Below are 11,616 nucleotides of genomic sequence, written 5' to 3'. Positions count from 1 at the left end.
TTCTATTTTATGATTTTATTTTCTGAAAATTGTCGTCTTTTCTTTGCATTGCTAGCTGTTTATTTTGTCAGCTTTTAGTTAGTCGGATCTTCGGATGAAGATGGAGTTTGCGGAGCTGGGAATCGGACTGGTTCTCCAGGACAGAGGATCAGATGAAATCCCAGCCCACCATCGAGAGTTTCGCAGGCTATGTGTTCGCCCTGGCCTCATAAACGACCGATCCCTGTCCTCAGGGATGCAGCCTTGTGGGGTGGCTACCTCACCGGACACATGCACGGTTCGTCCATGCACTCCTGGTGTCCTGCGTTTTTGGCTGGTGGCACTACCCTGCCATCTGAGGGTGGGCAGTTTTCCGTTTATTATGAGGCACCCCACGCCATCGGGTACAGGTAAGTACACTCTTTGTGGGGCCTCTGTCTGGGGTCGGCAGTCCTCTGTGTCTGTGGTGTTCCCTATGTCTGTGCGTTTTTGAGCTCCCTGATCCTGGTCCCTGTGGGGGTTTTTTCTCACAGCCTGCGCTGTGTGGGGTTTGGGGGAACCCTCTCCTGTGTCACTGAGGTGCTTGGAGGTACAGACTAGCGTAGCGACCGCTGCGGTGTTGAAAACCGCCGGTCCGCCATTTTAGGTGTGGGCAGCATGTCTGGCTTCACTGTGGGCGCTTGTATAGCATTGTGTGTAGTGTATTTTGGCGCCCTGCGACGCCATCTTGTGTGTGGCAACGATCGTACCGAGCACGTCAGCGGCCATCTTGCCGAAGCCTCCCATTGCTTTGCATAGGCATCCATGTTTCCTTAGCCTGCAGCCTCTGTTCAGTCTCTGCGGTGACAACACTTCCTTCCTTTACTCTGAAGCGACCGAAGGAGCTGGTAACACACTTCTGGGGCTCTGTCCTGTTGTCCTTTTCCTCCATTGTGCAATCTTCCTGGCTCAGTTTGTCCCTGCGCCATTGTAGCGGTGTGCTGCGGGTACTGGTCACAGGTGCTGGTCCCTTGCTGGTACTGCTCACAGGTGCTGGTCGCTTGCTGGTACTGGTCACAGGTGCTGGTCACTTGCTGGTACTGATCACCTCAAAAAAAAAAAAAACTTTTTTTGCAATGGAATCTCAGGACAGCAAATTCCCTCAGCTTTGGTGGGGGATTCAAGTTCTTCTGAATCCTCTACTCTGACTAATCTGGCTGCTGTTGTGGTGTCTTTGGTGTCCAAAATGGATGTGCTGATGACTGAACGTGCTGCTAGAAAAAGGCCTAGGATTTCTTTTTCTTCTGATTCTGAATGTGACATGGTTGCTGTAGGTAGCGTGCCCCTTTCAGGTTCTCGCTCTTCTCAGGACCCGCAAGAGTCTGAGGGGGAGGCGGAGGTTACAGGGGTGGATGATTCCCCCCTGGGACGCCGGGGGAATGCGCGGCTATGGATGCGCAGATTTCTGCCATTAAAGAAACACTACATTTAGAGGATGAGCCCAAGCCTCCGGGCATTGTCATCTTTTGGTACACACAGGACCCGTAAGACGGCGCAGGTTTTTCTCTGCCCTGCTGAGTTTCATCACACTGTGAATGAACAATGGCGCAATTTGAAACACACCTTCACGGTGCCTAGGAGGTTTCAACTTCTGTATTTTTTTTTGTCTACTACGGTTGCACGCTGGTGTGTAGCTCCTCAAGTGGATCACACTGTAGCCAGATTGAACAAGGCTACACTGGTTCCTACCAAAGATTCTCTGGTATTTAGGGCTCCTACGGATAGGAGGCTGGAATCGATTGCCTGCCACAATTATGTGGTGGCGGGTTCCATGCTCCGGCCTATTTTCGCCTCTGTCATGGCGGCTCAGGCTGTGGCGGACTGGACCAAGGTGCTCAGACGCACACTCGTGGTTGATTCTGCCCCTCCCACTACCGTGGAGATGGTGGACCAGATTTATCAAGGGGTCATGTATTTGGTCGATGCAGCCTTAAATGAGGCCCCTTTTGGCTGCGCGCCTGTCCAGTGTCGCTGTGCTTAGCCGTTGGCTGATCTGGTTGAAGAGCTGGTCGGCTGACCAGAAATCTAGGAAGGCGGTGGCTGACACTCCCTATGCGGGGTCTCGCCTTTTTTGGGGAATCCCTGGATGAATTGGTTAAGGGAGTCACTGGGGGCAAGAGCAGTCTGCTACCCCAGAATCCTAAGGGCAAGTTTTTTTGCAGCAAGCGGGGTCCCGCCTTTAAACCTAATCAGGGTTCCTTTCGTACCTTCAAGACACAGTACAAGGGAAAACCCTTCAAGGGCCAGGGTGGCCAGAGAAAGCCCTGGGCCGGCAAACAAAAATCCGGCCAAGCTGGTGCGGCGGCCCAGTCCGCCTCTGCCTGAAGGGGCGCCCTCACCCATTTCAGGGGTGGGGGGGGGCGTTTGCGCGGTTTCCTCCAACCTTGGCTGCTCCGAGTTCAGGAAAGGTGGGTTCAGGAAATTGTTCGATCAGGGTACAAGATTGACTTTCTTTCACAGCCGGCGGACAGATTCTTTCCCTCAAATCTTCATTTGACCCCAGGGCGGTTACAGGACCTGCATCAAGTGGTGCAGGATCTCCTCGCTCAGGGGGTAATCGTCCCGGTGCCTCATCGGGACAGGTTTCGGGGGTTTTACTCGAATCTGTTCACTGTACCTAGAAAGGAGGGCAAAGTGCGTCCGATTCTGGACTTGAAAGCTCTGAACCGCTTCGTGCGCGTTCGAAAATTCTGCATGGAATCACTCCGCTCGGTGGTAGCCTCTCTGAGCCCGGGAGAATTGCTGGCCTCTTATCGACCTGAAGGATGCGTATCTACACATCACCATATTCGAGGGTCTTTAGAGGTACCGCTGATTCGCTGTCGCGGAGGAACACTATCAGTTCGTGGCGTTACCTTTCGGTCTCGCTTTGGCTCCAAGGGTCTTTACCAAAGTGCTGGCTCCTGTTCTGGGGCTGCTGCGGGCGCAGTGCATTGCGGTCTTGGGATATCTGGACGATCTCCTGTTAAGATCGAGTGCCAGTCAGAGCTTGTTGCGCGATCTGTCCACTACGGTACAGACACTCCAGGAGTTCGGATGGACCATCAACGTTCAGAAGTCGACCTTGTCTCCATCGGTTCGTCTCCCATATTTGGGAATGGTTCTGGACTCTGCTCAAGCAAAGGTGTTCTTACCGGAGGACAAGCTCCGGACCCTGAAGTCCGAGGTCAGGTCCCTCGGGGACAACGAATCCTCGTCACTCAGGACCTGTATGCGGTCCTTGGGGTTGATGGTGTCAGCCTTCGAGGCAATACCATTTGCACAGTTTCACACGCGATATCTGCAAGCGGAGATCCTGGCCAGGTGGGACAGACTACCTCAGTCCTTGGACCTGAGAGTGTCTGAGTCGCCAAACCAGAATGGATCTCTTGTGGTGGCTTCAGTCCCCGGCTGTGTCGGCAGGGAAATCCTTCCGGCCGTTACTATGGACGGTGATTACCACGGATGCCAGCCTGTCGGGCTGGGGTGGCGTACTGGGCAACCTGTCTGCCCAGGGCACTTGGTCGGAGGAGGAATCCTCCCTTCCGATAAACATATTGGAATTGAGAGCGATCAGGTTGTGCCTGCTCCACTGGTCGGATCATCTTCAGGGCCGTCCTGTACGGGTGCAGACGGACAATGCCACTGAAGTGGCGTACATCAACCACCAAGGGGGCACCAGGAGTGCCCGGGCGGCCCAGGAAGTGACCAGTATTCTGTCTTGGGCCGAGACTCATGTCCCGGCGATATCGGCAGTTCACATTCCGGGTGTGGAGAATTGGCAGGCTGATTATCTGAGCCGTCAGACCTTGGACCAGGTGGAATGGTCCCTGCACCCGGAGGTATTTCAAATGCTGTGTGCGAAGTGGGGATCCCCGGATGTGGATCTCTTCGCATCTCGGCTAAACCACAAGGTGGAAAGGCTCGTGGCAAGAACGCGCGATCCTCTGGCAGACGCCTCGGATGCGCTGGTGGTGCCTTGGCATCAGTATCGTCTGATCTATGCCTTTCCTCCGATTCATTTGTTGTCCAGGTTCCTTCCCAGGTTGGCCTCGGAACCAACATTGGTGATTCTGGTGGCGCCGGACTGGCCACGCCGGTCCTGGTACGCGGACATCGTTCACCTGGCCGTCGAGCCTCCTTTGGCGGCTGCCAATGCGGGAAGATCTTCTGTCTCAGGGACCGATCTTCCATCCTGCTTTACAGTCGCTGGCTTTAACGGCATGGCTGTTGAAAGCCAGGTCCTGAGAGACGGGGGTCTCTCCTCAGAGGTCAATTCTACTTCTCGTCTGGTAAGATTTATTACCGTACATGGAAAGCTTATTTTGCCTGGTGAGTCCAGGGGTTTCTCTCCTTGTTCATACTCGGTGGCGAGAGTGTTGGCTTTCCTCCAATCTGGTGTAGACCAGGGCCTTGCGTTGGCCACGATTAAGGGCCAGGTTTCTGCACTGGCTGTTCTTTTTTCAGTGCCCTGTGGCGTCTAATTTTTTGATTCGCACCTTCATTCAAGGTGTGCGTCACTTAGCCCCTCCTAGAAGGGAGCCTCTGCCTCCATGGGAATTGAACTTGGTTCTGTCCGTATTACAACGTTTCCCGTTTGAAAACATCAGGGAAATTTCATTACCTCTCATCGAAAAAGGTTGCCTTTCTGGTAGCGATTACTTCTGCTCGCAGAGTGTCGGAGTTGGCGGCGTTGTCTTGTCGCTCCCCTTACCTGGTGGTTCATAGGGATAAGGTGGTCTTGCGACCTAACGCATCTTTTCTTCCAAAGGTGGTTTCGGATTTTCACATCAATGAGGACATTGTCTTACCTTCGCTCTGTGCGAATCCTAAGCATCCTAAGGAGATTGCCTTGCATTCTTTGGCTGTTGTCAGGGCGATCAGGGTTTACCTGTCATCGACTGAATCCTTTCGGAAATCGGATTCCCTCTTTGTCCTTCCTGAGGGACCGCGGGAGGGTATGGCTGCGTCTGCGGCGACCATTGCAAAATGGATCAGACAGACAATTGTTCAGGCCTATTCGTTGTGGGAAAGGGTACCACCTTTCCCTGTCAAGGCGCACTCTACCAGGTCGGTGAGTGCGTCCTGGGCTTTCCGGCATCAAGCTTTAGTGGCCCAGGTTTGCAAGGCTGCGACTTGGTCGTCAGTGCACACCTTTTCCAAATTCTACAAAATTGATGTTCTGGCATCAGCGGATGCCTCCTTTGGCCGCAAAGTTCTCTGTGCGGCAGTCCAGTAGGGGACCCAGGTTTTATGCTGGTCCCTGGCTGTTGGGTTGTTTACCCTTTGGTTATTTGCTTTCCTGGGTTGTTGCTCCGGTTGAGCCTTTTTTGTTGCCCAGAGGGTTACCTTTCTGTTCATGTAAGGTTCCTTTTCTCTGATATGGGTACTGCGTTGCCTTTTCTGATGGTTGCGTTTCCCACCCCTCATGTCTACACGGATTTGGGACATCCCCATTGGTGAAGACTGTATGAGTGGGCGGCGACTGTTGGAGGACTTTTTACGGTAAGATTTTACAAAAATTTAGTTTTTGCTGCAAGTCTTTCTGGCTATGTCTCTACCAGCTTTGCACATCTAGAGAGTGAGATTTTTGCCCATTCTTCTTTGAAAAATAGCGCAACAGAAATTTTCATTACTTGCCACAGATTCTCAATTGGATTTAGGTCTGGACTTTTACTGGACCATTCTAACACATGAATATACTTTGATCTAAACCATTCCATTGTAGCTCTGGCTGTATGTTTAGGGTCGCTGTTCTGCTGGAAGGTGAACCTCTGCCCCAGTCTCAAGTCTTTTGCAGACTAACAAGTTTTCTTCTAGGGTTGCACTGTATTTGGCTCCATCCATCTTCCCATTAACTCTGACCAGCTTTCTTGTCCCTGCTGAAGAAAAGCATCCCCACAACATGATGCTTCCACCACCATGTTTCACGATGGGGGTGGTGTGTTCAGGGTGATGTGCAGTGTTAGTTTTCTGACACACACAGCATTTTGCTTTTAGGCTAAAATGTTCAATTTTGGTCTCATCTGACCAGAGCACCTTCTTCTACATATTTGCTGTGTCCCCCACATGGCTTCTCGCAAACTGCAAACAGGACGACTTATGGCTTTCTTTCAACAATGGCTTGCTTCTTGCCACTCTTCCATAAAGGTCAGATTTGTGGAGTGCACGACTAATAGTTTTCCTGTGGACAGATCCTCCCACCTGAGCTGTGGATCTCTGCAGCTTCTCCAGAGTTACCATGTGCCTTTTGACTGCTTCTCTGATTAATACTCGCCTTGCCTTTCAGTTTAGGTGGACAGCCATGTCTTGGTAGGTTTGCAGTTGTGCCATACTCTTTCCATTTTCGGATGATGGATTGAGCAGTGCTCCTTGAGATGTTCAAAGCTTATTTTTTTTTATAACCTAACCCTGCTTTGAACTTCTCCACAACTTTATCCCTGACCTGACCTGTGTGTTCCTTGGCCTTCATGATGCTGTTTGTTCCCTAACGTTCTCTAACAAACCTTTAAAGACTTCACAGAATAGCTGTATTTATACCAGGGCTGTGAGGTCGGTAGATAAATGTTCCGACTCAGTTTTTTGTACTTCCGACTCCTCTGTATTAATCTTTCGACACTGACTTGGGTGGGTGGCATTGCAGTAACTATTCTGGCCACATCACTAACGCTCTCTGGATAAACAAGGATGGCTTCTTCAACAGTAAGTTTTGATGAGCGATCATACTTTTCAACAACTTTTAGTGCTTTTTAAAACTCCTGTTGGAATTTTTTTATTTGGACATTTACTGGTTCTGTAACACTTATGCGACGTCGCTTTCCTTTAGCAACTTCCATTTGTCTAAGAAGGAATCAGTCTAATTCTTTGTTTGAAGAAGATGATCCTGAGTTACCACTATTGCTTAAAAGAACTTCATCCTGTGGAGGTATTTCAGGTCGTAATCCCTTCAGGTGAACTGCTACATCATAGAGGGCCTTTTTCCCAGTAGCAGTCTGTTCACTGTTCAACAAAAGTCGGCTCATTGGGTCGACATAAATAGCTAACAAGATTTCATTTTCCAGCAAAAGACTCTCTTCCCATCATTGAAGATGCAATGCCCTCAGCTATTAACCCTCCATTTTTTTTTCAGGCGATATAACAGGCTCTTCCATTCCAAGAGGAATTTACCTGGGGTTAGATTGTCGCATTGCAACCTCTTGGTGACAGTAAAGGGGTGAGAAAGAAGGTTCTCCAGCTCTTTTGTTTGTGTCCACTGGCTTTCAGTTAATGCAAGATTTTCATTGTCCATTTCTTCTATGAAGTCTTTAAGTTCAAGCAAACGCTTCACCATTAAATAAGTGCTTCCCCAGCGAGTTGTTTGATCCAAAATGGCTCCTTTTCCTGCACGTCTTTTCAAAATTGCATCTGTTTTCGGGGCCCTGGCTGCAACAGTAAAGCCCCGTACACACGCAGATCGTCGTCATACAAATGTTCCTCTTTTCTCCCCGGGATGTCGGTGTCTGTTGAAAAGTGCAAAGACAGCACAAGGACAGCACAAGAATTTTGTCTGCAGACTTCAGCTGACTGCAGAAGTGATGTCATGTAATGGTTAACTTTCCCTGTGTTTTTTATTTTCTGAGCATGCCCAGTCTTGCAAATCTGCGGTCTGTCGGCCGAATTCTGTACTGACAGGCGAACAATCGTCCGTTCTGGTGTCCGCAGACGAAAATTTTCATGTTTGCAAGAAAGACTTTTGTCCGCGGATTGTGCGCAGACATCTGTTGGAGGCACCATACTAACACGCATACAATCGGCAGATCTTTCGTCCGCCGACGTTTGTATGCCGACGATCGGTACGTGTGTACGGGCCTTTACTTGCCGTAATTTGCCAATTAGTGTAGCTGCATGGCGATCTTTTAATCCATCTCTTATGGCAAGTTGCAGTGTATGAACAGCCCATCACATATGATGAATAGTAGCAAGCTTCAATGCTTCTTCAACAAAGTTGTCTAAAAAAAGGTCAGCATTCTCTTCGGTTTCTAAACTTTCTCCAATACTTGCAGAGCTGTCTTCCTCTAACTCTAATATCTGTTACCTTCTTCATCTGCGTTCATCTTCTCAATTGTGACAGATAACGCTTCTAACATGTTGAGCACAACACATAAAATCTGTTCCATTGTAATTTCAAAATCTTCTAGAACACCCTCCCCTAACTTCTGAAGGTAATCACTGGTGTGATGTGCCTGAGTGTCCTTTAATCCGAGGGTCCGTGTTATTATTTTGTTATTTTCATCCACAAATCTAACATTAATAGCAAAATAATTGACTCTGTGACATGTGCATGCATCCATTTTAAGGAAGACAAAATGTCCTTTCAGAACTTTTGTAGTTCTTCCTTTTTACATTTGGCCTCAATTATAAGTTTCCTTATACTAAGTCATTAATTATAACTTTTTGTGAACTGGGACATTTAAACTTGCTTTTTTTTTTTTAATTCCAATCTAAATTTAGTAGGAGTCGGGAGTGGGTGCATTGTTTGCCGACTCCGACTCCAGGTACCCAAAATTTCCTTGACTCTGACTCCACAGCCCTGATTTATACCGAGATTAAATTACACAAAGGTGGACCCTATTTACTAATTAGTTGACCTTCTGAAGCCAATTGGTTCCACTAGGTTCTAGTTGGGGGTATCGGAGTAAAGGGAGGCGGAATATAAATGCACGCCACACTTTTCAGATATTTATTTGTAAAAAATGTTGAAAACCATTTATCATTTTCCTTCCACTTCACAATTGTGTGCCATTTTGTGTTGGTCTATCACATAAAATCTGAATAAAAATAATTTTGGTTGTAACATGACAAAATGTGGAAAGTTTCAAGGGGTATGAATACTTTTTCAAGGCACTAAACCACACAAGCAGAAAAATTTGTGTCTGCCTTTGTTCATTGGCGATGGCTGGGTGTCGCCCTGTGTCTTATCCTGCTACTACCATTGACAGCTATGTCATACTGAGGGGGTGTGGCCACACATAGTTCCTAATGTGTGTATTTCTAATGTAAGGGCTCGTTCACACCATCCGTGCATGAAAACAGATGGGAAAACCATGCAGAATTCACTTGCAGAGACGTGAGTTTACATCAGTTTTTATGCGTGTTTCAGTGATTTTTATGCATGTTGATATCCGTTTTCATGCGCGTCAGTTATGTGCCCTGTTCACATCAATGTTGATGTCCTCTGTTTTTTTTTTTCTGCCCACAAAACTGCATACATTTTTTGCAGATTTCTGCGCAGAAAAAAATCAACAAATGATACCACTCTTGTGAAGTGAACAGGGTACATAAAGAACTTTTTTCTTTTTTTGTGCCCTTCCTGAAAGTGTGCAGAAAATCTGACGTCTTTGCACATGGTGTGAACGAGGCCTAGACCTTTCTTCATGTCTGACTGTTAATGGCCTTTTACCCTGAGAAGGGGTTATTGTTTTATTTTGGAAACTGCCCTAGTGTTCTGTATTGGGGTTAATTAAATCTAACCATTTTTTTACTACCATTCTCCATGTTAGAAAAAAATAATTTGTCACCTTCCTCTAAAATTTTAGCCTCGCACCAGAATCCCTCATTGTTAATAAACCCGCCTACTTTCTTCCAAAAGCTGCTTTAACTCTTCTCTCAAGTCAGTGGAGTTCTTTTACTAAAAGTAAACAGGCTGTCCACTTTGCAAGGGAATTTCCCCCAGATCTTTGTAAATGTGGTGAAATTTCACTTTGCAAAGAAAACCCAATCATGCGGAAGAACATTTAAAAAAAAAAAAAGAGTTTTTGCTTGCATGTGATTTTAATGATGGTAGTTAGGAGAGTTTCATTTTATTCCATTCAGTAATCTCTGGGGGAAAATCCATTTTAAAATGAAAATTGAACTATTTACCTTTTTTAGTAACTTGTCCCTTGTATGTGCATACTGCTGACTGAACTGTAATTTTTGTGCACTTACAGTGAGTGACGTAGAAGATTGTACTTACTGTGATTGCCAGTACATTACCCAAAACTATGTTTACCTTGTGCCTAATGCACCTTACTGGAAACTGTAACGTTCACATTTCAACATTTTTATTGCAAGTTAAAGTATATCTTTCAATTTAGATGGACCACTATCAATTTTTTTTTTTTTTTTTTAACAATCTGTGTCTTATTGGGGAATTTCCTTCTTGTCTTGTAGATTTAACAGTAAGTGAGGAGATAGCTTTCCAATGCAAGGGAACTCTACTCTAAATCTGGCCAGCACTGACTTTTTTTTCAGCCTGCAGGCCAATGGAGAAAAAGAATTACCAGTTTCCGTCATCCTTGCTATGCAGTACAGTTTGACAAATCTTTTTCTGTATGTTCAATTTTTTTTCAGCTGCTTTTCGGGTGACACTTTTTTTTTTCTGCCCAGATTCTTTGATTCTTATTTATTTTCAATAGAGGGATGTTGGGTAGGAGGCAGCTGACAAGGCCACCCGCTGAGAGAATTTTGCCCAGGTCCTGAAGAAATTCATGCAGTGTATGGTCAGGTTTAGACAGATGTCACAGGAACAAATGTCCTCATTGCAAGATTCCCCTCTGTTCCTGTTCTGATGCTAAGTCAGAATTTTGGCAATTCCCTCACTGTAATTCCCAGTGACAGAGGTGTTCTAGAAAGTGAATCTTCCCAACTGCGACAGAGATGTTAATAAAAGCCAGAGTGTGCTTCTAAACTCCTCATCATGTCTCCATACAAATCTTAAAAATAAAAAGTTTTGCCTTTTTGTTATACTTTAAATACAGTAGTATAATAATGCATTCACAATAGATATTGCCATTTAAATTGACCCAATTTTAATGCAAGTGGAGTGCTATTGCCCGTGTGCACTTGCACCTACGGGGACAATATTAATCAAAAAACAAAGCTATTATAAACACTAATAAAAAATATATATATATTTTAAATAAAGACTAGCAATTGAAAAGATTTATGTGTTTAGGAAAGCATATCTAAAGTCAAGATTGTAATATTTGTTTTTCCGTGTATGATTATCATGATAGGGCCTTATTAATTCCAGCTGTCTACCATGTAAGGCGGAGGCATTGGTTGGCTGTCTCTTCTTGAGCAGCTCTGTGCCTAGCCTCATGTAGAATCTGCCCTCCATCACAGCAGAACCGATTGCTTTAAACTAGCCAAACACAACTCATTTTCCCCTCATTCAGTCTGAAATAGAAGAATCCTATAAGATTTGTGCCTAAAAAAAAAAGTCAGTAACTAAAGCTATTTGGTTTTGGTTAAATGTCAAAAATGCATTGGATGGCTTTAAAATATGATGACACATTAAATGAATTTTACATTTCTATGAGGTGCTCAGTGATGACTTTAATATCTAAATCAATGTATGACGTCATGGCGGTGCATCCAATCAGACGGCCAGGGGATGCGAACCTGGAAGGAAGACCGGGTGAAGATGGAAGCGTCAGTCAGAGCTCACAGCACTGCGGTGCAGGGATTCGTTCTAAAGTATTTCATAATGTGCTTGTATGCAATGCATACTAGCACATTATGCCTTTACTTTACAGGGTTTTATTTATTTTTAAAAAAGAAAAATTGGCACTGTTTACTTACACTTTAAGTAATGTG

This window comes from Pelophylax lessonae, assembly GCF_965119305.1.
Source record: "Pelophylax lessonae genome assembly, chromosome: 2".
Lineage (NCBI taxonomy): Eukaryota > Metazoa > Chordata > Amphibia > Anura > Ranidae > Pelophylax > Pelophylax lessonae.
This window is presented reverse-complemented; position numbering follows the sequence as displayed.